General features: G+C 42.1%; 1 protein-coding gene across 6 annotated transcripts in view; it reads right to left on the minus strand.

Moving 5' to 3' along the window:
- The window catches only part of CDC42SE2 (CDC42 small effector 2), a 96,987-nt gene extending 88,291 nt beyond the window's left edge, over positions 1-8,696 (minus strand). For 2 of the 6 annotated variants that reach the window (XM_039468359.2, XM_039468249.2), the window contains exon 1: positions 8,549-8,687. The gene's annotated coding sequence lies outside the window, so the exon portion shown is untranslated. Of the gene's footprint in view, positions 1-8,548 lie in introns of all 6 variants that reach the window. The other 4 variants (XM_039468291.2, XM_039468226.2, XM_074381807.1 and 1 more) reach the window with 3 other exon arrangements.
- Positions 8,697-27,317: the final 18,621 nt, after the last annotated feature.

Genomic DNA, 27,317 nt, shown 5'->3' on the forward strand with positions numbered 1-27,317 from the left:
GTGGCTTACACCTGCAATCCCAGCACTTTGGGGGACCAAGGCAGGCTAATCACCTGAGGTCAGCAGTTTAAGACCAGCCTGGCTAACGTGGTGAAATCGTGTCTCTACTAAAAATACAAAAATTAGCTGGGCATGATGGCACGTGCCTGTAGTCCCATCTACTCGGGAGGCTGAGGCACAAGAATCTCATGAACCCAAGAAGCAGAGGTTGTAGTGAGCCGAGATCACATCACTGCACTCCAACCTGGGTGACAGAGTGAAATTGTCTCAAAAAATTAATTAATCATAATAAAACAGTAATTAAATAATACATTTCTAGCTAGACAAAATGAGATCTCAGGGGACTAAAAATAAATATAAATATAGACGAGATCTAAACATACGTCCCTGAAACACTACCTCATTTTTTAGAAGTTGGGACAATGAAAAGGAATCAGCAAAAGAAACTGAAATAGGCAATAATATCCCAGAAGCATAGGGAAGAAAGATTTCAAACATAATGATATTATCAACCACATCAAATGCTGCTACTGCTTCTACACCCACTGAGATTAGGCTTGAGAACCAGGAATTTACCATCAACAAAGTCACTTAGTAATCTCAAAAAGAACTGTTACGGTAGAACGGAAGAGGAAAAAAAGCTGATTGTAGTGGATCCAAACCAGACAGGGAGCACTGATGACCACAAATACTTACCTTTTGGGAGATAGTAACTAAAGAAAGATGTGACATTTGGAAAGGTTTTTTTTTTGTTTTATTTTTGTTTTTTTTTCCAAAGATGGGAGCTATTTCAGTGTATCTATATGCTGATAGGGATAATCCAGTAGAAATGGGAAAATGATGCAGCTCATTAGCATGCAGGAGAATGAGATGAATACTGAAGCAAGGCAATGTCCTTAAGAGGAGAAAGGAGCAAGAGTGGAGACCATGATGACAGAATAGTAGGAAAGGCAAAGTATGGGTAAAAGATACAAGGAGACATATAAAAGTTTTCTTCTGATAGCTTTCATTTTTAATATACAGGAAACAAGGTCATGAGCTGAAAATGAAGAGGAGAAAAGGGATGCTAGAGGTTTGATGAGAGGCGTTAAAAGTCATCTGTGGTGATTCAATCAGGAAATGTACTAAGATTATAGGATTAGGCCAGGTACTGTGGCTCACACCTGTAATCCCAACATTTTGGGAAGCCAAGGCAGGCAGATCACTTGAGGTCAGGAGTTAAGAGTTCGAGACCAGCCTGTCCAACATGGTGAAACTCCATCTCTACTAAAAAAAAAAAAAAATCAACTGGCTGTGGTGATTGGCAACTGTAATCTCAGCTACTCAGGAGGCTAAGGCAGGAGAATTGCTTGAACCCAGGAGGCGGAGGTTGCAGTGAGTCTGTCTCAAAAAAAAAAAAAAAAAAAAAAAAAAAAGGACCAGCAGCACAAAGGGCTCTCTTTAGGTCAGTGGTCATGAATTTAAAAGGAGAGCCGGGTCAGCTTGTGTGTGTTTTCCTCAAAGGATGCTCAACTACCCTGGTGCAGGCTGGAACAGATGGAGAAGTGGATACAAAGAGTAGAGGTTTGGCCAGGTGAATTACAATAGAAGAGTGCTGCAAGGGAGCTAAATATGTATGAAAAGTAGAAATTACAATAGTGGACCACAGATTTATGGCAGGGTAAATAAGTGAAGACGTGGAAGGAGGTGGTCTTGGGACAGCAAAGAGGTGGCAGCAGCAATGGATTACAGATCGCAGACACACAGAAGTACTGTTGAAGAGGGCTTTTACAGCCATTCCTTGGTACGCATGGGTGATTGATTCCAGGAACCCCGACCTCTCCCAAATCCCCAGATGCTCAAGTCCCTTACATACATAAAATGGCATGGTATCTGCATATAACCTAGACACATCCACCTGTATACTTTAAATCATCTCTAGACTATGTATACCTAATAAAATGTAAATGCCACATTTAGTTGTTATACTGTAGCTTTTAACTTTGTTGTTCTGTTTTTCTTTTTAAATATTTTTGATACATGGCTGGTTGAATCCTCAGATGTGAAACCTGTTGATTTGGAGGGTCTCCTGTATTTTATGGAAGGAGTTGTTAAGACAGGATATTGAGATCCCAGTGGAATTACTGAAATTGTGTCTATGAAATATCCTTAATAAAGCATGGGCTTTATTATCTATCTAAAAAACTAAAGAAAAATCTCACCCTGGGCAAAGTAAGCCTGCAAGATGAAGGAGACTGGAAGGCTAAACTGAAGTTGGAGAAGAACTGTATCACAGGAATTATAGCTGAAGGTTCCCAGACATAGAATCCTCAACTATTTCCAGCACTCCTGAAGAAAGAGTCAGCTTTGTGCAATCTGGCCAATTCAGAAGGCAAAAATGCCAGATCACAGATGAGCCACAATAAAACTATACCTTCCCCCACCCTGCCTCCCACCCCCAAATATTTTCTCCACTGAGCTGCATCCTGATGTGGTAAGGATATCACATTGAAGAGGATCTGGCAAAGTAAAAGAGAAGCCAACTAGGACTCTTCCTCCAAGATAAGCTTCTAGGTTCAAAGCAGTTTTGAGCCAAAGAAAAGTTCTGAAATGTAGAGTTTGAACACTACTATACTGTACCTTCTAATGACTAAAATAAGACTATGATTGACAAGTGACCAGAAGAATTTTTTTTTTTTTTTGAGACGGAGTTTTACTCTTGTTACCCAGGCTGGAGTGCAATGGCGCGATCTTGGCTCACCGCAACCTCCACCTCCTGGGTTCAGGCAATTCTCCTGCCTCAGCCTCCTGAGTAGCTGGGATTACAGGCACGCACCACCATGCCCAGCTAATTTTTCGTATTTTTAGTAGAGACAGGGTTTCACTATGTTGACCAGGATGGTCTCGATCTCTTGACCTCGTGATCCACCCGCCTCGGCCTCCCAGAGTGCTGCAGAAGACTTTTTATTACCTAAAAGTGACTTAAAAAGCTATCTGATCATGCTAAGAGCTCATCTAGAAGCAGAAAAGGACTTAATCTACAGAGAGTGTTTTGGAGGCACAGTGAGTGCTGTTTTCTGCTTAAACCTTAACAAGTTCCACAGATACCCATAATCTCCCACTATACATAGGGTGTAAAATATCCACAATGCTGAATGCAGTCAAAATCCATTTTTGCTTTACCAAGCAAAAAGTGAAAGTCGATTTTTTATTAAGTCAAATGAAACAAAAATAATTTGGTTTTTTTTTTTTTTTTGAGACAGAGTCTTGCTCTGTCGCCCAGGCTAGAGTCCAGGGGCACCATCTCAGCTCACTGCAACCTCTGCCTCCCAGGTTCAACTGATTCTCCTGCCTCAGCTTCCCAAATAGCTGGGATTATAGGCATGCACCACCTTGTCCAGCTAATTTTTGTATTTTTAGTAGAGACAAGGTTTCACAGGCCAGGCTGGTCTCGAACTCCTGACCTTAGATGATCTGCCCACCTTGACCTCCCAAAGTGCTGGGATTACAGGTGTGAGCTACCATGCCCAGCCATTAATTTTATATATTAGTACAAGATATAAAAATTCAATCATGCAGATTTCATATAAAATGATAGCATGGGTTTCTAAGTGGGTAAGCAACAAAATAGATATATCAGGGCTCATCATTTAGTCACTTTCAAAGGTACCTAGATTTAATATAAACTTACCTAATACTTTCTAGGAAAAAGAGGGAGTATGTTTTACCACAGTCCATTTGACTAAAATACATCTACAGGTACTTTACAGTGTCAGGATAAAGACAACTTATTACCAAGTCTTTCTGGCATTTTAATTCAGGAACTCCCTTTGGATGGGGGCCCAGAGCAGTCTTAACTAAATCCTGCACTGTTCATTATTTGTTAGCATTATAGAAAGATTCAAGTATACTTAAGCTTTGAACTGAGGTAGCAGGATTCACAAAATTAATAATTAAAAAGCTAAATTCCAAGTTTTTCCAGGTAGTATGAAAATAATCAGAAAAAAATGCCCTCACCTAACTACCAAGTAAGTATTAAGAATAAGCACACGGTTAAGTCCCTCTCAAGAGGCACAGGAAAACGATAATGTTCCCCTCTGAGACAGACCTAAAACATCACTAACATTCAATATTCAATAAAACGTTAAAACATTTCATTAATGAAAACTGAGAATAAGAATATAGCAGATCAAAACCAATACGCATTTTTTTTTTTTTTTTTTGAGATAGAGTCTTGCTTTTGCTGCCCAGGCTGCAGTGCACTGGTGCAATCTCAGCTCACTTTAACCTCCATCTCCCAGATTCAAGCGATTCTCCTACCTCAGCCTCTTCAGTAGCTGGGATTACAGGCTCCCACCACCACAACCGACTAATTTTTGTACTTTTAGTAGAGACAGAGTTTTGCCATGTTGGCCAGGCTAGTCACGAACTCCTGACCTCAGGTGATCCGCCCACTTCGGTCTCCCAAAGTGCTGGAATTACAGGCGTATGCCACCTCGCCCAGCCACCAATATGCATTTTTAATTGTGAAAAAATCTTATAAAACCTTAACAATATATCTCAGACTCATCTTAAAGCAGGTGAGGAACCTAAATAAACTCTTTCATGATTTTAAAAAAGACCACTGGGGCTTAAAAACATAATAGCAGGGGGCCGGGCGCGGTGGCTCAAGCCTGTAATCCCAGCACTTTGGGAGGCCGAGGCTGGTGGATCACGAGGTAGAGAGTTCGAGACCATCCTGGTTGACATGGTGAAACCCCGTCTCTACTAAAAATACAAAAAATCAGCTGGGCATGGTGGTGTGTGCCTGTAATCCCAGCTACTCAGGAGGCCGAGGCAGGAGAATTGCCTGAACCCAGGAGGCAGAGGTTGCGGTGAGCCGAGATCGTGCCATTGCACTCCAGCCTGGGTAACAAGAGCGAAACTCCGTCTCAAAAAAAAAAAATAATAATAATAATAATAGCAGCCTATCCCAGAAAATAATGTGAGAAATTAGTTGAGGTATTTAAATAAACGTTTTTTTAATTAAAACGCTCACAATCTACAGGCAAATGAGCACAGCTGCAATATGCCATGTTAGTATCATTCTTAATCACTGTATTAATTACATCTGAGGAAAAAGAAATGCTTTCTAAATCATTCTAAACGCTCTTACAAAAAAATGAACGACCCTCTCCCCAACAGACACACATACCTTGATGAAGAAAACACCAACATTTCAAATATTCCAGCAATTATAAAACAAAATAATCGTGACATTTATTTAGTCTCAAAACATTATGAACTACTCCAAGGAAGGAATACTTTGAAAACACTTACTAGTATTTTTAAGGTACAAAAAAAAAACCCCACTAAGCGTTCTCATTTCTTAGAAAAATATATTTTAAGCTGTCGAAGCTGATGATTGTCAAGAATTCTGATGATAAGCTTACAAAAAAAAAAAAAAAAAAAAAAAGCCAAACCCTTTTTACTTAACACATCAAACCTGGCTTACATTGCTCTTTATCATCACTATTACTATTTAAAATTATGTTTCTCTTCAACACCTGACTATCAGTAGCACACTGTCAACTAACTCTTCCTCCCAGAAATATACATTTAAAGAAAACTTAAATGTACATTTAAATATACATTTAAACAGAAAGTATCACAACTAAATTTTGAAGGATTATTTTCCTTATTATTCCTAGAAATAACAATAAAAAGCGAATAACGCACTTTGGGAGGCCGAAGGAGGCAGATAACTTGAGACCAGAAGTTCGAGACCTATTTGGTCAGCATGGAGAAATCCCCTCTCTACTGAAAATACAAAAAATAGGGCGTGGTGGTGCATGTCTTTAATCCTAGCTACATGGGAGGCTGAGGCATGAGAACAGCTTGAGCTCCAACGGCGGAGGTTGCAGTTACCTTAGATTTTGCCTGGGTGACAGAGCGGACTTCATCTCAAAAAAAAAAAAAAAAAAAAAAGCTAATAGCCAGGAAGTTCAAAATCTGAAAATTCTATTTGAATGCACACATTACCTTTAACAACGTATTAAGTATTATAAGCATTAACAAAGGGTCCACTTAAATTCCTAAGCTAAATGTAAAAAAAAAAAAAAAAATCTACATTATTTCATAATGATCAAGACTGACTTTGGAGCACATTAGTCTGATTCCTGAGTAAATAAAGTATTACTGCTTTTTAAACATATATAAATACATTAAAATAGGCAATGCAACCTTATATTCAGAATAAATGCAAAACTGCAAATCTCATCCTCTTTTTAGTCAGCAGTTTTATCACTGTTGCAATACTCAAGGATAAGTCCACATATGGAACCACAAATTATTACTAATAACCCTGCCCTTTTCAGCACTATCAAGTTTCTACATTACATTTATTTGTAAATGGTGAACACAGGACAAAATAAAATTCCTGAAATGGAGCTTTTTTTTTTTTTTTTTTTTTTTTGAGACGGAGTTTCGCTCTTGTTACCCAGGCTGGAGTGCAATGGCGTGATCTCGGCTCACCGCAACCTCCGCTTCCTGGGTTCAGGCAATTCTCCTGCCTCAGCCTCCTGAGTAGCTGGGATTACAGGCACGCACCACCATGCCCAGCTAATTTTTTGTATTTTTGGTAGAGACGGGGTTTCACCATGTTGACCAGGATGGTCTCGATCTCTTGACCTCGTGATCCACCCGCCTCGGCCTCCCAAAGTGCTGGGATTACAGGCGTGAGCCACCGCGCCCGGCCTGGAGCTTTATTTTAAAACATTTCTTATAGAAAGGAATCCACTATTTATTTTCAGGAATTTTTAAAAATAGTATGTGTTATTGCAAAGATTATTTACAGAAAACAGAATCAGAAGGACGTTCTCCTTCAATAAATACACCATACCAAAGTCTAACAGGGGCAAGGGAGAGAATAAAAATACTAGTTTATTAAATATCTTCCTCCTTTCGTTTTAAAAAGTAGACAGATTCTATTAAACTGACAATATAAAAGCTTAATCCAATAATCTTAGCTGTACAAAGTTACTTATTAACCTTTAAAGACAGTTATGAATTTACACTTCCTGCAGTTCACCTGCCATCCTTCCCAACTTAAATAGCCACTAGGGGTTTAAGACAGTTCTAACTTGCGGCATCAATAGTAAGGAAAGAACTTTACATTCAAGTTTAAGAAAAGGCTAATTGGGGATTTTGCTTGTGCCCAGAAACAGTATGCAACACAGGTCTCAGCACATAACAGGTGCTTAATGAGTATCTGTTGAGCAAATGGTGACATTATATTAATGCAACATCAATTTTTCTCCCTAAATTTAGAGTTCTCCCTCGCTAAAAAAGCAGCAAGACCATACCGCAATCCCTTCTCAAAAACATATTAACTTCTTTATTCATAATGAACAGAAAGCTGGATGTCAAATACAATCTGACTATCTCTTTATCTTCTCCATTATTTTTAAAGATTAAAAATAAGGCCTGTTTTTAAGAAACAGAAAATGTATACCGACTTCTCTCAAATCGAAAAAGAAAATCCACATTTGATATATATTTTCTATGTTCATAGTATTGAGAGTAAAAACCGACTGTTCATCAACAGTATGTTATGTAGGCTGAAAACCAAAAACAAACGTGCATCAAAAATACATGTTTAACGATATTCTTTCCTTAATCAGTCAAGAGGGTATATGTGCCTAAATTTTACTAGATTTGAGATAAGCTTTGTCTGATGCTAAAACGTTCATTCATTCAACAAATACTTTACTGAGCACGTACCAGAAGCCGCCCTTCAACAAACCATTTAAAATTTGTAAACTGCACATCACCCCCCAAAATTCCCCTTTAAAAGCTCATCATTTAAAATAACTGCAAGCTAAAGAGGAATCCCCAATGTTGTCTCACACAGTGAAGTCAGCGGATCCGGGCTCTTTTTCAGCTGTTAATGCCGCATCAGGGAGCCGCTACCTACCACACCCGTGCCTAAAATCGCAACTGAAGCAGCAAGCGCAGGGTAAAACAACCTGTAAGAGTAGCTCAGCTCCCGCGACTAGGTGGCCAAGGGGTTTCACGCCCGGGGCTCGGGGCGAACCGCGGCAGAACCAGAGCGCGGAACGCGTCGGGCGCCTCAGCCGCGAGTCTGGGCTCGGGAGCCAGGTGTCCCTGCTCCCTGAAACCTTCGCCTAGAGACCCCGGGCCCTCCCCGCCCGCCCCTCGCACCACCCTCCCGACTTCCAGACCTGAAAAGTTGGGGGGAGGGGGTCTGTCTTTTCATTTCACATCAGGCGGTCAGCTGGCTGCCTCAGCAGTCCGCCTGCGGTGAATTGTGAACTGAGTGTGTAACCATTCCTCAGAGGCAAGGGAAGAAAAACCAAAGGCAGCGTCCTAGGGCATGAGGACCTCGCCCAGACCTGAAAATGGAGCCGCAGGCTCTGCCCACAGCCCGCCGCGCGCGGCTGGCAGAGCCGGGCCGCGCTCACCCCAGAGCCCTCAGGGACGAGGGTTCGGGGCTTCGGGACCCCGCCCAAGGGGCCGAGAGGGCGAGGCACGGGGGCCGACGCGCGACTGGGGCCGGCACTGCACTCACCGTCGTCTTTGTCTCCGCCGCCCGCTGCGGCCGCAGCCCCTCTCAGCGCCGGCTCCGCGGTTCCTGCCGCCCCCACGCCTGCAGCTGCGCTCCCCGGCGCGCTCGCAGCTTCCTGGCTCCCCCTCCCCGCCCAGGCTCGCGCGCGGGGTAGGCGGAGCGAGAAGCGGCGCGCGCCCCCAAAGCGGCCGTAGGGCCGGGTGCCGTTGCGCAGCTGCAGCAGCCGCCGCGGTGGCCCCGCCCCGGCCGTACCTCCGGGATGGGCGGGTCGGCCGGCAGGCGGTGGGACCCCCGGGTTTCGAGCCTCGCGGGTTAGGCATTTGAGGGCCGGGCTGAAGCACGCGCGGGAAAGGACGCTCGGAAAGATGGCGACCAAACTTGGGCGGGCGGTGGCAGGCGGGAGCCCTTTCCCACCCCGGCCCGGGCCGCGGACGTCCGCGCGGAGGGGCGCTGTCTGAGCACATTGTGGGGCGGTGGACGCGCCCAGTCGAGGGTGGGTGGGTGATGAGCGGTTGTGGGACGAGGGGTATCTCATTGACAGATGAGAGCCCATCCTCAGACCACCGGTTTTTCATGTAGAAGTCAGAATCGTTGAATCAGTCATTAACAATTTAAGGCTGAGAACATCCACCTGGCATTTGAAATGGGTCAAAATTACACGTGACTCCTTTAGGTGTGTGTTTTACGTATCCCACAAAGCAGAAACATGAGTGCCCTACCTAGCAGCCATTACTCCACCAAAAGTCCTACAAAACTTTATCGTGAGGTCAAAAGTATAAAGAAAGAGTATTAATACCACTGAAGTAAGCTCTCAAACCTGTGCTACTTTGAGTAATATGTGATCTTCTCCTTCTAGGTTGATGGAGAGGATTTCTAGTTGCTCAGGCCAAAAACTTTATATCATCCATAACTCGTCTCATACTCTCATTTTTACTTACAATCTGTCAAGAAAGCTTGTTGTTTGTACCTTCAAAAGAGAACAGACTGGGCAACATAGCAAGATCCTGTCCCTATCCCCCCCCCCCAAAAAAAAAAAAAATTTGGTGTGGTGGTGCGTGCCTATAGTCCCAGGTACTCTGGAGGTTAAGGCCGGGAGTTTGAGGTTAAGTGAGCCATCATCAGGCCACTGTACTCCAGCTTGGGTGACAGAATGAGACCTGTTTGCAAAAAAAAATTCTCAGTCTTTCCTACCTTGCTCTTTTTCCTTCTCCCCATGACACCTCCCACCTTGTAACAATCTTTATAGTCTACAGTCAGCCCTCCGCATCCATGGGTTCTGTTTCTGGATTCAACTGACCACAGATGGAAATATGGAAAAAAGAAACAACACAAACAATTTAAAAATACAAATAAAAACCAATACAGTGTAACAGCTATTTACATAGCACTTACATTGTATCATAAGTAATCTAGAGATAATTTAAAGTATACAGGAGGATATATGTGGGTTATGTGCAAATACTATATACCATTTTATATAGGATACCTGAGAGGATATTGGTATTGGTGGGGGTCCTAGAACCAATCCCCCTCGAACACTGAGGTACGTCTGTATTTATTTGATATGTTTATCTTTTAGTGTCTGCTTTCCCAGTAGAAGCTGGGATTTTTGTCTCTTTTGTTCAACTGATGTATCCCAAGTGCCTAGAATAAATTAAAAATTTAAAAATTCCCTGAGATTAAAAGAAACTAAAGCAACAAAAAAGACCTTTTTTTTATTTTAAATTTTCTCTTGGTTTCTGCTTCAGTTAACCATAAGATCTTTATATGCATCATACCATAAGCACTTTTATTTTCCAGTTACTCTGAATACAGTGATAACCGTTTACTTGATATTTAATGCAGTGTTTTTACCAATGATACTCTACAATCCTGTTTCACTGAATGAAAATAGCATGATAGAGTAGAGGAAGATTACATAAAAGACTATTCTAAAAATTTCCTAGAACAAACAAAAAAACCCCAAATTCCAGAACTTGATATATGTACTTGTAAGCCTTCCTTTGAATTACAAATGTAGTAACCTTGTGTGAATGCCTGAAATAGTAAATTTTCTATCATTCATCTATCATGTAAACATTTATTTTCAGATTTTTCATATTTTGTAACAACAGCACGTGATTGAATAGCATGATCTACTTTCAGTTGCTATAGCTATTCATACACACTTATCAGTTAAAAAAAAGTCAATTAAGGACACAATGCCATTCATTTGAATGACACTTTTGTGAGTGTGTGTGTGTGTGTGTGTGAGAGAGAGAGAGAGAGAGAGAGAGAGAGAGACAGAGAGACAGGGGCTCACCGTGTCACCCAGGCTGGAGTGCAGTGGCTTAATCTGTGTGATCTCGACTTACTGTAACCTCTGTTTTCTGGACTCAAGTGATCCTCCCACCTCAGCCTCCCAAGGAGCTAGGACTGCAAATGCACACTACCACACTTGGCTAATTTTTGTATTTTTGGTAGACAGGGTCTCGCTATGTTGCGCAGCCTGGTCTGAAACTCCCGGGCTCATACAATCCGCCCTCCTGGCTTCCCAAAGTGCTGGGGTTACAGGCATGAGCCTGTATGATCTGGCCTGGATGATACTTTTTGTAGAGTATGTGTGCGTAATTATTTTGCTCAATGTTATATTCATAGCAGTCTCTTTATACATTAAATTTATCCTTTCTGATTTAAAACAATTTAAAGCTGCAGATCACATGTTACAATCTGAATTTTTTATAAAATTAAATAGACTTGTGCCGGGCGCGGTGGCTCAAGCCTGTAATCCCAGCACTTTGGGAGGCCGAGGCGGGTGGATCACGAGGTCGAGAGATCGAGACCATCCTGGTCAACATGGTGAAACCCCGTCTCTACTAAAAATACAAAAAATTAGCTGGACATGGTGGCGTGTGCCTGTAATCCCAGCTACTCAGGAGGCTGAGGCAGGAGAATTGCCTGAACCCAGGAGGCGGAGGTTGTGGTGAGCCGAGATCGCGCCATTGCACTCCAGCCTGGGCAACAAGAGTGAAACTCCGTCTCAAAAAATAATAAATAAATAAAATAAAATTAAATTAAATTAAATTAAATAGACTTGTTTATAAAAACATTGACAGTGCGTTTCATCAATGTCAATCTGGAGTTTTTAATTACAATGATGCCAAATGATATTTTTCTAAAGTCATTATGATATATCTGCACTGTCCTGAACACTGTTACCAAATAAAATCTTATTCCAAAACAAGGACAAGGGTAAAAAATAGACACTGTTCCTAATTTATTCACATAATATACAGTGAGAATACTGATAAGAGTAAAAGCAACTATTATAGTCCAGAAAAAACTGTTCTGTACTCCTATTAGTCCATAACAAGTGGAAACATTACACCAAAGACAATAGGAAGGAACACTTCGTTCTAACCAACTGCTAAATAGCCTTGAGCTCATTTAACTGCCACATTGGCCTGGTTCTGCAATCTTTTACTTAAATAAATGTTCCTTAAAAATGTTAAAGCAAATGGATTTTCCTGGTGCCTGCCACCACTCCAGGCTAATTTTTGTATTTTTAGCAGAGATGGGGTTTTACCATGTTGGCCAGGCTGGTCTCAAATTCCTGACCTCAAGTGATCCGTCTGCCTCGGCCTCCCAAAGTACTGGGATTACAGATGTGAGCCACCACACCAATCTATTAATTTTTTATTTTATTTTATTTTATTTTTGAGACAGAGTCTCACTCCGTCGCACAGGCTCCAGAACAGTGGCGCCATCTTGGCTCACGGCCACCTCCCTCTCCTGGGTTCAAGTGATTCTCCTACCTCAGGCTCCTGAGTACTTGGGATTACAGGCACCCACCACCACACCCAGCTAATTTTTGCACTTTTAGTAGAGAGAGGGTTTCACCATGTTGGCTAGGCTGGTCTTGAACTCCTGACCTCAGGTGATTGCCCACCTGAGTCTCCCAAGGTGCTAGGATTACAGGCATGAGCCACCATGCTTTTTAAAATCTGCTTTCCACAGTTTGATAGCAGTTCTTTCTTACATTTAGGGATCATAGTGTATGGAGTTAGAGTCGAATTCAAATCCAAATTCTGCTGCGTAGTTAGCTGACTGTGAAGAAAGTTCTTTCTAAGCCTGTCTTTTCTTCTAGTTTAATGAGAACCAATAGTATTACCTACCTGTGAGGTCTGTTGTGAGAAAACTAAAAGAGAACTCAAGTAAAATTGTTAGCCCCAGGCCTGGCACAGGCTGTGCTGGTAAAAGCTAGCTATTATCATTACACAAGCATATAATTAAACTCATTGTCCTACATTTGTAATACTGAGAAAATGACTCATAAAAGGCCCCAAATGGGATGGTATGAGCTCTACATCAATATATTGTAATGTTTAAATAAATGAACATTTTTAAAGGTGCACTAGCACTTCTTCTACCTCCACAATATGCCAGGCACAATTCCAGGCAACAAAGGAAGCTAAGAGAAATAAGGTCCAGACCTAGAACAGCTTTACAGTTGAATGACAAGAGACATACGTTTAATAGATAACTACATTCAAGTTAGCATGACCACACTTCCTGATTTATCAGGAATCTGTTGTGCTGGCTTAATAGTTATTTGTGTCTTCTTTTATGCTCAGTTGTGTCCAGGTCTGCTGATAAATTAGATGATCATTCCTAACTAGGTGTTAGGGATGCTTGGGATACAACAGAAGAAACCATCAGTTCTGTGTAAAGCTACAGGGACTTAAATTGCTCCTTTAAAGGAACATCTGGGCCAGGCACAGTGGCTCACGCCTGTAATCCCAGCACTTTGGGAGGCTGAGATGGGAGGATCACCAGAGGTCAGGAGTGCGAGACCAGCCTGGCCAACATGGTGAAACCCTGCCTCTACTAAAAGAAAGTACAAAAATTAGCCAGGCATGGTGGCAGATACCTGTGATCCCAGCTACTAGGGAAGCTGAGGCAGGAGAATTGCTTGAACCCAGGAGGTAGAGGTTGCAGTGAGCCAAAATCACGCCACTGCACTCCAGCCTGGGCAACAGAATAAGACTCCATATGGGGACAAAAAAAAAAAAGAAAGAAAGAAAAGGAACATCTGAATGGGCCATGTGAATTAAAAGAAAGAGGAAAGGCAGAGGGAAGATTTTTGTTATTATTCTGAGTCAGAACTACAAAGCTTTCTATACTTGTGCTATAAACATTAACTAATAGCAAACTTACTAAATCCACTTGACCAATGTTATATAAATTAGTTTTGGAATTTAGCATTTTTTCCTGTAAATATAATGGGTGTACTCTGAGAAACAAATGATTCAACATGTATTTTTTTATGTATACAACACACAGTATATCTATAGAGCATATATTATGTATACATAGTCTGTCTTTAGTGTGATAGAAGATACAAAAAAATTATAAGACACAGACAAGCATCATAAAATCTAATGGCAAACACCAAATATCTTGGTTAATTGGTCAATAAAGTAATGAGACATATGGCACATGAATTGTGATTTGGGAAGGTTGAGAAAAAGCAGGACTCATGGAATTTATTGAAAAAGGAGAGAATAATCAACTGTCAGGAGAACCATAGACAGCGGCCCTTTCTGTGACTGAAGCAGCCAAAGATAGGAAGGAAAGCTAAGTCAAACTTTGCTTTACACTCTCACCTGCAGCTGACCCTTGCTGCTCATCAAACCACAAATATTCATTGAATGTCTGCTGTTTGCCAGGTAGCATACCAAGTGCTGTGGAAAAATTCAGTATAAAGCATGGTCTTTGTCTTTAATGAAATGTCACACATCAACATTTGAATAAATAGACACAGTAGCTTTATGAATGTGGTTGAGGGGACCACTGAGGTCTAATTGGTAAGAAAAGTCTTTTCAAAGGGAAAGGAATTCGGGGTGAGTCTCTGTGAAGAAGGTAATCAGATCAGTGTTTCCCAAACCATGCATTGCACACCTCTGGTGGTGTGGGACATGACTTTAGGTAATACACTTCATTGGGGTTCAGGAGTGGAAGGATGAAGAGAAGTAGACTAGAGTACATGCAACTTGTCTAGCTTCAACACATAACCAGTGATCTAATTGCATTGTAGCCCCTCAGCTCAAAAACAAAGTTAGGAATTGTAACAAAATGCTTCTGGGGACAATCAGAGAAGAGGAAAGGAGCCTTTTGAGATCACTCTGCTATATTAGGTTAGAAACCAGTAACTAAGAACTCTTTTTTTTTTTTTTTTTTGAGATGGCGTCTCACTTTGTCACCCAGGCTGGAGTGCAGTGGTGTGATCTTGGCTCACTGCAACTTCTGCCTCCTGAGTTGGAGCAATTCTCCTGCCTCAGCCTCCCAGGTAGCTGGGATTACAGGTGTGCGCCACCACACCTGGCAAATTTTTGTATTTTTAGTAGAGATGGGGTTTTGCTGTGTTGGCCAGGCTGGTCTTGAACTCCTGATCTCAGGTCATCCACCCACCTTGACCTCCCAGAGTGCTGGGATTTCAGGCGTGAGCCACTGCTCCCAGCCCTTTTTCTTTTTTTTTAAACAGCTAACATCTACATATGGCAAGTATTACTACTTTTCCACATATGATAATAAAAGTTTCCTTTATAAGTTTGTTAAAGTTAAAAATATGAGTCAGCTAAAAGAAACCTAATAAGTAAGCAATAGTGGCAATAAAGCTTATGGTTTTCACAAAGAAAAAAAAAGGGGGGCAATAAAGAGAAAGGGGATGTGTCGCTAATTTAGGAAGCATAAAGCTTAGTGAGCAAAGGTTCAGAAATTGGCACCTCAAAGGTGTGTTCCCAGGGAGAGCAAGAACCACAGTGGATCTTGAATTGTGTACTGGCAGGCTGGCACACAAGAGTGGGGAAAGATGAAGTCCAAAAGGTAGGTAACAAGAGGGAGTGGAGTCTGCTGGTGATTAAGACTCAGCACCAGGGCTGCAGAAGAGAGGACACTTCTCTCTGCATCTTGTGGAAGCCCCTTACCCCAGAAGAATCAGCAGAACTAGCACCAGTGTGTTAGGAAGCCATTCAGCAAGCACCAGGGGGTCTCCCATCTTTAGGGTTTACCAGGAATCCAGGAAGAGGAGACACGGAGCATCTTGTTAGATGCCCTTAAAGCACCTGGAGATTTGGTGCCCTTAAATTTAGCATGTGGGGCCAGATGCGGTGGTTCATGCCTGTGATCCTAGAACATTGGGAGGCCAAGGCAGATGGATTTCCTGAGCTCAGGAGTTTGAGATCAGCCTGGGAAAAATGGTGAATGGTAAAACCTGGTCTCTACTAAAATACAAGAAATCAGCTGGGTGTGGTGGCGCACACCTCTAGTCCCAGTTATTGAGAAACTGAGGCTGGAGAATTGCTTGAAGCCGAGAGACAGAAGTTTCAGTGAGCCGAGATTGTGCCTGCCTTGAGTGACAGAGCAAGACCCTATCTCAACAACGACAAAAATTAGCAAGTGGAACAGAAATGTTGCCACTTCCTCCTAGCACAGAGATACACATGTTGCTTTCAAAAGAAAGTTCATGATGAAGCCAGGTGCAGTGGGTCACACCTGTAATCTCAGCACTTTGGGAGGTTGAGGCAGGCTGATCACTTGAGGTCAGGAGTTTGAGACCAGGCTGGCCAACATGGTGAAAACCCATCTCTACTAAAATAATAACAACAATAATAATAATAATTTTTTTTTAAAAAAAAGAAAGTACGTGATGAGTAAAAATTGGAAGTAAAGTTGGAAGATGGGAAACCAAGATTCTTCACAACCCATCTACATTCCTTTCCCAGCAAGTGTTACTGCCTTACAGTGATTCAGCTCTTGCCTTTGACTCCACCACTAGCTGGGCTGGTTAGCTGCGAGTGTTCTGATGCCTCGTTCCCTGCCACTGTCACTGTGATGGTGTATATGCCCTACATAATCACCAGGACTGTGATGGGCAGATTGCTAAAAATGCACTACCCCCTTCTCCCAGTACTAGTTGTCCTAATCTCCAGAACCTATGGATAGGATGAGACAGCATTCCTATGATTATGTTAGGTTGTGTGTCATAGTTGACCTTAACAGGAGGAGATTATCTGAATGGGGCCGGTCTAATTACATGAGCCTTTGAAAGTGAAAAGTTTTCTCCCACTGGTGGCAGAAAGAGAAGTCAGAAAGATTCAAAGCATGAAAAGAATGTGATACTTTGTTGCCGGCTTGAAGATGGGGGTGGGTGCACAAGGCAAAGAATGCAAGAAGCCTCTAAGAGCGGAAAGTGGCCCTTGGCTGACAGCTAGTAAGGAAACAGGACCTCAGTCTTATACCCTCAAGTAACTGAATTCTACATACAATAGAAAGAGCTTAGGAGCAGATTTCCCCCACACCTGGGAGAACTCACACTTGCAAACACCTTGATTTCAACCTAATACTGTGAGCAGAGAGCCTGGCCCTGCTGTGCTGAACTTCTGACCTACAGAGAATATGAACTAATAAACGGATGTTGTTTCAGGCCACTAAGTTTGTATTAATTTGTTATACATCAATAGAAAACACAGCCACTGTCACAGACCCAAGTCTTCTCTAGACTAGCTTTGAGGTGACCCTCCAGCCTTGAGTTTCCACTCCATTGTCAAGCCATAAAGATAAATGCATCAATTCTCGGTTATTAGTAAAGAAGCCTGAGATTTTTATGATTATACAGGGGAGGGAAACCATGGGAAAAGACTGGAATTCCTGTTAATTTTGCATATGGGGACTGTGTTATTTCCACTTGGGAAAAAAAGCAAATGTGACATTATTTCAAAGTAACAAGCTGGTAGTCCTCTCATCTGTGGGTGGTAACAGAATTTCTGGTAGCATATGGTGCCAATTCTTGAAGACAAAAGACAGTGGAAAGACAGCGTCCTTTAGTAAAAAGAGAATGATCTCTAGTGTCAGGTGGGTATGGGTTTATTTTGCAGATTATCTGACCCTGGGCTTATAGGCAATTTTCTTAACATCTTTGAGTCCCAGTCTACTCATCATAAAATAGAATAATACTTTCCTAATTACCTAAAAAAATTTGGCAAGAATTAAATTTAATAATTTATATAAAATCTCAATGTCTGCAACATGGTATACTATCAATAATTTGCTTCCGTTATTAAAGTGGAATTTTTTAACAACTTCCTTGCAACCTTCCCCCCCCCACCGCCCCCCGCTGAGACAAAGTCTTGCTTTGTCACCCAGGCTGGAGTGCAGCGGCATGATCTCAGCTCACTGCAACCTCTGCCTCCTTGGTTCAAGCAATTCTTCTACCTCAGCCTCTGGAGTACTGGGATTACAGGCACACACTATCATGCCTGGCTAATTTTTTTTTTTTCTTTTTTTTGAGATGGAGTTTCGCTCTTGTTGCCCAGCCTGGAGTGCAATGGCGCGATCTCGGCTCACCGCAACCTCCGCCTCCTGGGTTCAGGCAATTCTCCTGCCTCAGCCTCCTGAGTAGCTGGGATTACAGGCATGCATCACCATGCCCAGCTAATTTTTTGTATTTTTAGTAGAGACGGGGTTTCACCATGTTGACCAGAATGGTCTCGATCTCTTGACCTCGTGATCCACCCGCCTCGGCCTCCCAAAGTGCTGGGATTACAGGCTTGAGCCACCGCACCTGGCCCTAATTTTTGTATTCTTAGTAGAAACGGGGTTTCATCATGTTGGCCAGGCTGGTCTCAAACTCTTGACCTCCTGATCCACCTGCCTCAGCCTCCCAAAGTGCTGGGATTATAGGTGTGAGCCACCAAGCTCAGCCAAGACTTACTACTTCTATATACACATGAAAAATATCTGTAAAATGTGTGGCATGTCCACTGGACAGAAAACCCTGTGGAATATTCAGAGATGATTCAGACAGTGTTCTTCCTAAGGTAGGCTTAGAAAATATAGGACACATCCAAACATGTATAATGCAAGGTAGAACACTGAACAAGACTATGAGAGATACCAAGACAACATATCACAACTCTGTCAAAAGATAATCCTTCATAATGGGAATGAAAGGTTTCCTGGAAAAGTATCCTTTGTAAGAAGTTCTTTTTTTGAGACAGAGTTTCACTCTTGTTGCCCAGGCTGGAGTGCAATGATGCGATCTCAGCTCACTGCAACCTCCGACTCCTGGGTTCAAGCGATTCTCCTGCCTTAGCCTTCCGAGTAGCTGGGAATCCAGGTATGTGCCACGATGCCTGGCTAATTTTTGTATTTTTAATAGAGATGGGGTTTCACCAAGTTGGTCAGGCTGAACTCAAACTCCTGATCTCAGGTGATCAACCCGCCTCGGTCTCCCAAAATGCTGAGATTACAAGCTACCACGCCTGGCCTGTAAGAAGTTCTAAAGAATGACCTTTAAGGGAGGGTTAATAGGACTCAATTCAATGCAACAGATTTTTGCTGTCTGCCTACTGTGTGGCAAGCCCTATAGTAAGCAGCAGGGATTTTGTGATGGAAATCTCTAGCCTTAAGCCATTGGGTTGGTGATGAAGAATGGTGGAAGAAAATGCAGCAATTCAGCACTGTTGTGTATTCCAAAAGCTCTTTTCACCTCATATTACCTCTGACATCCCTTTGCCTCTGAGGTCCTCCAAAGTTCATCTCCCATTCACCCAAACAGCTTTTTGCTGCCTCTCTTTGTTTAGTCTTCTATTTAGAATATGGCTCTCAATCTTGATCTTGCTCTCTTAACAGCCTTACCATGAGATAGTGTTTCATTCTCTGACAGAGGTTCCGCAGCCACATGCAGACTCTGCCCATCCTCGGCTCTGACTCTAGCTCTAGTCAGGAAGCTGCTGAATCAAGAAGTAGCCACCACAGCTTCCGGCTCCAACATTACCCTTACATGAAGAGGAAGTTGGACAGTTTAGAAGTATTATCGTAGAGACAGATCTAGTGAAGAGCATTTGACCTAGCCTGTTGGGATCCAGAAAGGATTCCTAAAAGAGCATATGCCTGAGAGGAACTACCCAAGAATGAAGGCAAAGGTGAACTTCTCTGTGCATAGAACAACATGTATAAAACCAGGAAGAGAGAGTTCAATGCCTTTAGGGAAGTAGAGAGTGAGTTCAGGGCTAGAGGAAGGGTGCTTGTGGGCTCAGATGATACTGGACCTGCAGAAAGAGGCACTGGATCATGATAAGGAGGTTTCTTTTGGTGGGGTGGGGGGAGAGGAGGGGCAGTGTCTCACTCTTGCACAGGGTGGAGTGCAGTGGTGCAATCTCGGCTCACTGCAATCTCCACCTCCCTGGTTTAAGCAATTTTTGTTGTTAGATATAGTGAATTCCAAATTTCTCTTCAAGGAATCAGTATGTCAGTATGTTCAGCTCTCTTATTTTTCAATTCTCCATTTTAAAAAGTTTTTAACTTCCTAGTTCTCTGTGTCCCCTTGACTCTAGTTTCAGTGAACAACTTTCCTGCCAGTTCTAATCAGTAGTTCACATCTATTCCTTTGGTCACCTGCTTTGACCTGAGTCCCTCTGGTCACCTGCTCTGACCTATTCCATAACTGTTCTTCTCACCAAAATACCCACTCCTGCACTCTGGTTCGTACCCCTGCTCTATTTAAAATAGCCAATCGGAATTAGCTTAGACTATGCAGTCCAACCCTAGCCAATAGGGGAATGACATAGCAGTAGGGGCTACCTGCCTCAGGAACAAGAACCCCTTCCCCTCCCTTGTCCAGGTGTGTGCTTGCCATTGCTCCATCTGTGAGATACAACCTTCTATAAAAGTAAATTGCCGTGCTGAGAAAATGTATATTCAAGTGCTACTTCTTTTGTGGCACCAAAAATTTATACATAACACTCTCCCTCAGCCTCCCGAGTAGCTGGGATTACAGGTGTGCACCACCACACCCAGCTAATTTTTTAATATTTTTAGCAGAGACAGGATTTCACCACGTTGGCCAGACTGGTTTCAAGCTCCTGACCTCTGGCAATCCACCTGCCTTGACCTCCCAAAGTGCTGGGATTACAGGCGTGAGCTACCACGCCCAGCCAATAAGGAGTTTGACCTGATTTAGAGTATGATAATGAGTCAGGCAGAAGGGCAAAATGTACTAATGATGTTGCTTTAGGAGTAAAGTTCAAATATATGAACATATGCCTAATATATCATACAAAACCTTTGAACTGTAAAATAGTCTTGCTTTAATTACTTTAATTAACACTGTAGCCTTCATTCATAAAGGATAGTATGTGAGAACTTAAAATGGAATTTTAGTACTTATATGATCCCTTCTTTCCCTCCCCTCCCTCCCTCTCCCCCTCTTTCCCTCCCTCCCTCCCTCCCTCCCTTCCTTCCTCTCTTTCTCTCTCTTTCCCTCTTTCTTTCTTTCTTGTTCTGTTGCCCAGGCTGTAGTGCAGTGGCACAATCATGGCTCACTACAGCCTTAATCTCCTAGGCTCAATCCATCCTTCTACTGACTCAGCCTCCCTAGTATCTAGGACTGGAGGTGTGTGTCACCATGCCCAGTCAATTTTAATTTTTTTGTAGAGACAAAGTCTCACTGTGTTGCCTAGGTTGGTCTCAAACTCATAGGCTCAAGTGATCTACCCTCTTTGGAATCGCAAAATGCTGGAATTACAGGCATAAGTCACCATACCCCACCTCTGGTTTATTTTTTATTAATTGGAACAGTTTTATATTAGCTGGAGTTATCTCCTTAGAAGAGTAATTGCACACATATGGGATTCAACCTGGGCAATGTTATTTCCATGTGGCAGTCTGCTATTCATGTACTGTCTCCCAGACAATTTTTTTTCTTTTTTTAGTTTTGCTTTCTCTCACAATATAAAACTGCATATTCTATCCTACTAAAAAGCAGGTTACATGCAAAGATTAAAATATAAGAACCTGTTAGAAGAGGCCGATGACTTAAAAGATAAAGGAATTAACTTACTTGATGTTAACATTTTGGCTGTTTGACAAGCTGATGGGAATTTTCTAAATGGGGAAAAGATGAAAGGTTTCTTGAAAATGTTTACCTTTAGTAAAAAGAATTATCTCCACAGTGATTTATTGGTGTACAAAAGAAGGAACTCAAAAAGGATTATTATGGTCTTCTACTCCAGACAGGAACTACACAACATATTCTTTTGCACAATACAAAATAATTTCAGTTCTACTTTCATATTCTGTTAACCGATAAATTGTAATCGAATAAAACAGATGCACAAAATGTTAAAATAAGTCATTTATTTGTTAAGAATTCTGATAAGTAGCTATTATGTTATTGCTAATCATTTCTTAGCTTTTTTTAATATAGTTTTTTTTTTTTTTTTTTTTTTTTTGAGACGGAGTTTCGCTCTTGTTACCCAGGCTGGAGTGCAATGGCGCGATCTCGGCTCACCGCAACCTCTGCCTCCCAGGTTCAGGCAATTCTCCTGCCCAGCCTCCTGAGTAGCTGGGATTACAGGCACGTGCCACCATGCCCAGCTAATTTTTTGTATTTTTAGTAGAGACGGGGTTTCACCATGTTGACCAGGATGGTCTCGATCTCTTGACCTCGTGATCCACCCGCCTCGGCCTCCCAAAGTGCTGGGATTACAGGTGTGAGCCACCTCGCCCGGCTCTGGTTTTATATAGTTTTATTATATCTATCTGTTCTTTAAAAGAACATTAAAAATTTTAAATTAATAAAATTTTGAAAGATAGTTTTAAGTTGACAGAGTGGAAAGTACGGAGAGTTCTCATGTAACCCTACTTCCCTCTCTGTCCCTCCCTCCAGTTTCCCCTTTTGTTGAAATGCTGGATTCCTGTAGTATCTTTGTTATAATTGCCGAGCCAATATTACACAGTATTTTTAAAGAGACCCTGGGGTCTTGCTATGTTTCCCAACTCCTGAGCTCAACCAGTCCTCCTACTTCAACCTCCCAAAGTGCTGGCATTACAGATGGAGCCACCATGCCTGGCCCAAGCTATAGTTTTGTTAACTAAAGTTCATAGTTTTTTACAAGAGGGCTCACTCTTTTTATTATACATTTTATGGGTTTTGACAAATGTATAATGACATAGTATCATCCAGAATAGTTTCACAGTCCTAAAAATCTCCTGTGCTCCACCTATTCATTTCTTTCTCTCCTCCCCACCACCTCCTCCCCTGGCCCCCCAGTCCTTGGCAACCATTGATCTTTTTACTGTCTCCATAGTTTTGCCTTTTCCAGAATGTCATATAGTTGGATTAACAATATGATTTTCAGATTTACTTCTTTCAGTTAGCAATATGTATTTAAGTTTTTTCCATGTATTTTTGTGGCTTGATAGCTCATTTTGAAATTATTGTTTCCTATACGTAACAGTGTAGAACTTATTATTTTCAACTAACATTATGTTGTCAATATAAGTTCATATTGTTGCTATCACTGTAAATTACTTACTTTGACTGTTGTATATTTTCTGTTGAAATATGCCACAGATTATTTATCCAGTTTCCTGTAGATGGGCATATGGATGGTTTCCGAGTTTTTGCTTTTGTAAAAAGTGGAGCTATGATTGTTCTTGTATCTGGTGCCTATTGTACATGTGCAAGAGTTTCTCTTGATGTATACCTAACAGTAGAATTGTTGGTTCATAGGGTATATGAATATTCAATTTGGAGTGATAATGACACAATTTGCCAATTTGCATTTTCTTTTTCTTTGTTTATTACACATTATGCCCCCAAACCAACTTTCATTTTCATAGGCAATGGATCCACAGCCTTCCCAACACTTAATACAGACTCCTCAAGTTGTTGCCTTTTGAATGAACATAAAATGATGTCTCCCTATGCTCTTTTTCAGAGACAGCATCTCACTCTGTTGCCCAGATTGGAGTGCAGTAGTGCAATCATAACTCACTGCAACCTCGAACTCCTAGGCTCAAGTGACTCTCTCACCTCAGCCTCCTGAGTAGCTAGGACTACAGGCATGCACCACCACATCTAGCTAATCTCTGCAGTCTTTATTTGCATTCTTCTGATCAATAAAGCTGTTGAACAAAAGTTTTCAATTTTTTTTTTCAAGACAGAGTTTTGCTCTTGTTGCCCAGGCTGGAGTGAAATGGCCTGATCTCAGCTCACTGCAAACTCTGCCTACTGGGTTCAAGCTATTCTCTTGACTCAGCCTCCCGAGAAGCTGGGATTACAGTCATGCGCCACCATGCCCAGCTAATTTTGTACTTTTAATAGAGACAGGGGTTTCTCCATGTTGGTCAGGCTGGTCTCAAACTCCTGACCTCAGGAGATCTGCCTGCCTTGGTCTCCCAAAGTGCTGGGATTACAGGCATGAGCCACTATGCCTAGCCAAAAATTCTCAGTTTTAATATTTTTTAGGAGATATTCATTACAAAGAGTTTTTTATTGTTGTTGTTTTTGAGACAGAGTCTTGTTTCTGTCCCCAGGCACCAGGCTGGAGTGCAGTGGTGCGATCTCAGCCCACTGCAACCTCTGCCTCCCAGGTTCAAGCAATTCTCCTGCCTCAGCCTCCCAAATAGCTGGGACCACAGGTGCATGCCAACACATCCAGCTAATTTTTGTATTTTAGTAGAGATGGAGTTTCACCATGTTGGCCAGGATGGTCTCAATCTTCTGACCTTGTGATCTACTCGCCTTGGCCTCCCAAAGTGCTGGGATTACAGGTGTGAGCCACTGCACCCAGCCCTACAAAGTGTTTTTAACTTTTGTTTTTGACAGTAAAGTCATCAAAGCAAATGGAGGAGATTTTTTGATATGGTACAAGGTAGGAATCCAGTTTCTTCCTGCTATTTATTAAGCAGTCCCTCCTTTTCCCCACTTTTCTGACATGTCATCTTTGTCATATATCAAACATTTATGTGTGGGTCTGTTTCTAAGATAGCCATTCTATTTCATTGGTTAATTTATTTATTGCTGCACCAATCGCACACCATCTTATTAATTATAGTTTCATAATAAATATTGATAGTCACTAGGACAAATTCTCTCTCACTGATACTGCTTTAGAAGTAACCTGGCCAGCAGGCGCGGTGGCTCAAGCCTGTAATCCCAGCACTTTGGGAGGCTGAGGCGGGTAGATCATGAGGTCGAGAGATCGAGACCATCCTGGTCAACATGGTGAAACCTCGTCTCTACTAAAAATACAAAAAATTAGCTGGGCATGGTGGCACGTGCCTGTAATCCCAGCTACTCAGGAGGCTGAGGCAGGAGAATTGCTTGAATCCAGGAAGTGGAGGTTGCGGTGAGCGGAGATCGTGCCATTGCACTCCAGCCTGGGTAACAAGAGCGACACTCCGTCTCAAAAAAAAAAAAAAAAGAAGTAACCTGGCCAGGCGCAGTGGCTCACACTTGCAATCCTAGCCCTTTGGGAGGCTGAGGTGGGTGGATTGTGTGAGGTCAGGAGTTCGTGACCAGCCTGGCTAATATGGTGAAACCTCATCCCTACTAAAAATACAGAAAATAGCCGCGTATGGTGGTGTACAACTGTAGTCCCAGCTACTTGGGAGGCTGAGGCAGGAGAATTGCTTGAACCCAAGAGGCGGAGGTTGCAGTGAGCTGAGATCATGCCAGTGTACTCACTCTAGCCTGGGCAACAGAGCAAGACTCTGTCTAAAAAAAAAAAAAAAAAAAAAAAAAAGTAATCTGGCTAATCATGGACACTTGTTCTTCAATATATATTTTAGAATAATCTTATCAAGTTCCATGAAAGTTCTTGTAGGAATTTTAATTGAAATGACATTGGCTATTTTGATAAATTTGGGGACAACTGATACATTCATAATAATGTCTTCCTACACATTAACAAAGGTATAGCTCTTCATTTATTCAGGACTTTTTCATATTTCTTAATGTGTTATAATTTCCCCTAAAGAGATCTTGGCTAACTTCTGTTAGATTTATTCCTAGATAGTTGATATTCTCTGATATTACTGGAAATAGTTTATTCTCTTTATGTTTTCTAGTTGCTTGCTGCTAGTGTGTAGTAATGCAGTTGACTTTTGTTTTACATCAGACATCTTGTTAATTTGAAGATTATTTTGGGGTTTCTAAGTAAACAATCATATCAACCACAAATACAGTTTTATTTCCTCCTTGCCAATTCTTATGCCTCTGCACTGGTTAGGACCACCAACGCAGATTAAATAGAAAAGATGATACGGAAATCTTCATCTCATTCCTGTTTTAAAAGGGAATGTTTCTAATATTTACCCCTGTAGAATGACGTTTCTTTAAATTTTCTAGTATAGATACTCTTAATCAATTAAGGAAGTCTCTATCTATTATTAATATACCACAACTTTCTTTTTTCTTTTTCTTTTTTTTTTTTTTTTGAAACAGAGTTTTGCTCTTGTTACCCAGGCTGGAGTGCATGGCGCGATCTCGGCTCACCGCAACCTCCGCCTCCCGGGTTCAGGCAATTCTCCTGCCTCAGCCTCCTGAGTAGCTGGGATTACAGGCACGCACCACCATGCCCAGCTAATTTTTTGTATTTTTAGTAGAGACGGGGTTTCACCATGTTGGCCAGGATGGTCTCGATCTCTTGACCTCGCGATCCACGCGCCTCGGCCTCCCAAAGTGCTGGGATTACAGGCGTGAGCCACTGCGCCCGGCCCAGTATACTACAACTTTCTAATTATTAAAAAATTAGAAATAATTTTTAAAATCATGACTAGCTAGACGCAGCAAAACACCACCATGGCATGTGTATACCTATGTAACACACCTGCACATTCTGCACATGTACCCCAGAACTTAGAGTATTATAAATAAAAATTTTTTAAATTATAAATAGCTGTAAAATTTTTTTTTTTTTTTTGAGACAGAGTTTTGCTCTTGTTACCCAGGCTGGAGTGCAATGGTGCGATCTTGGCTCACCGCAACCTCCGCCTCCTGGGTTCAGGCAATTCTTCTGCCTCAGCCTCCTGAGTGGCTGGGATTACAGGCATGCGCCACCATGCCCAGCTAATTTTTTGTATTTTTAGTAGAGACGGGGTTTCACCATGTTGACCAGGATGGTCTCGATGTTTTGACCTCATGATCCACCCACCTCGGCCTCCCAAAGTGCTGGGATTACAGGCTTGAGCCACCGCACCTGGCCTGTAAAATTTTTATTGTTTGTTGTTTGCTTGTTTTTGAGAAACAGGCTGGAGTGCAGTGGTGCAATCTCGGCTCACTGCAACCTGCGCCTTCTGGGTTCAAGTGATTCTCTTGCCTCAGCCTCCTGAGTAGCTGGGACTGCAGGCGCATGCCACCATGCTCAGCTAATTTTTGCATTTTTAGTAGAGACAGGATCAGGCTGGTCTTGAACTCCTGCAGATGATCCATCCTCCTCGGCCTCCCAAAGTGCTGGGATTACAGGCGTGAGCCGCTGCGCCTGGCCTAGCTGTCAAATTTTGTAAAATACTTGTTGTATAGGTGGGCATGGTGGCTCATGCCTATAATCTCAGAACTTTGGGAGGCCAACACAGGAGAATCACTTGAAGCCTGGAGTTCAAGACCAGGCTGGGAAACAAAGCAAGGACCTGTCTCTACAAAAAAAATGTAAAAGTTAGCTGGGCTTGATATGCTTAGAATCCCAGCTATTTAGGAGGCTGAGGCGAGAGTATCACTTGAGTACAGGGGTTCCAGGTTACAGTGACTTATGATCCCATCACTGCACTCCAGCCTGAGTGACACAATGAAACTCTATCTCCAAAAATAAATAAATAAATAAATACTTGTTTTACGTGTGTGTGTGTGTGTGTGTGTTTTTTTTTTTTTTCCTAGAGTCAGAGTGTTGCTCTGTCACCCAGGCTGGAGTGCCATGGTACATTCCTAGCTCACTACAATTTCTGCCTC

This window comes from Saimiri boliviensis, chromosome 1 (assembly GCF_048565385.1).
Source record: "Saimiri boliviensis isolate mSaiBol1 chromosome 1, mSaiBol1.pri, whole genome shotgun sequence".
Taxonomy (NCBI): domain Eukaryota; kingdom Metazoa; phylum Chordata; class Mammalia; order Primates; family Cebidae; genus Saimiri; species Saimiri boliviensis.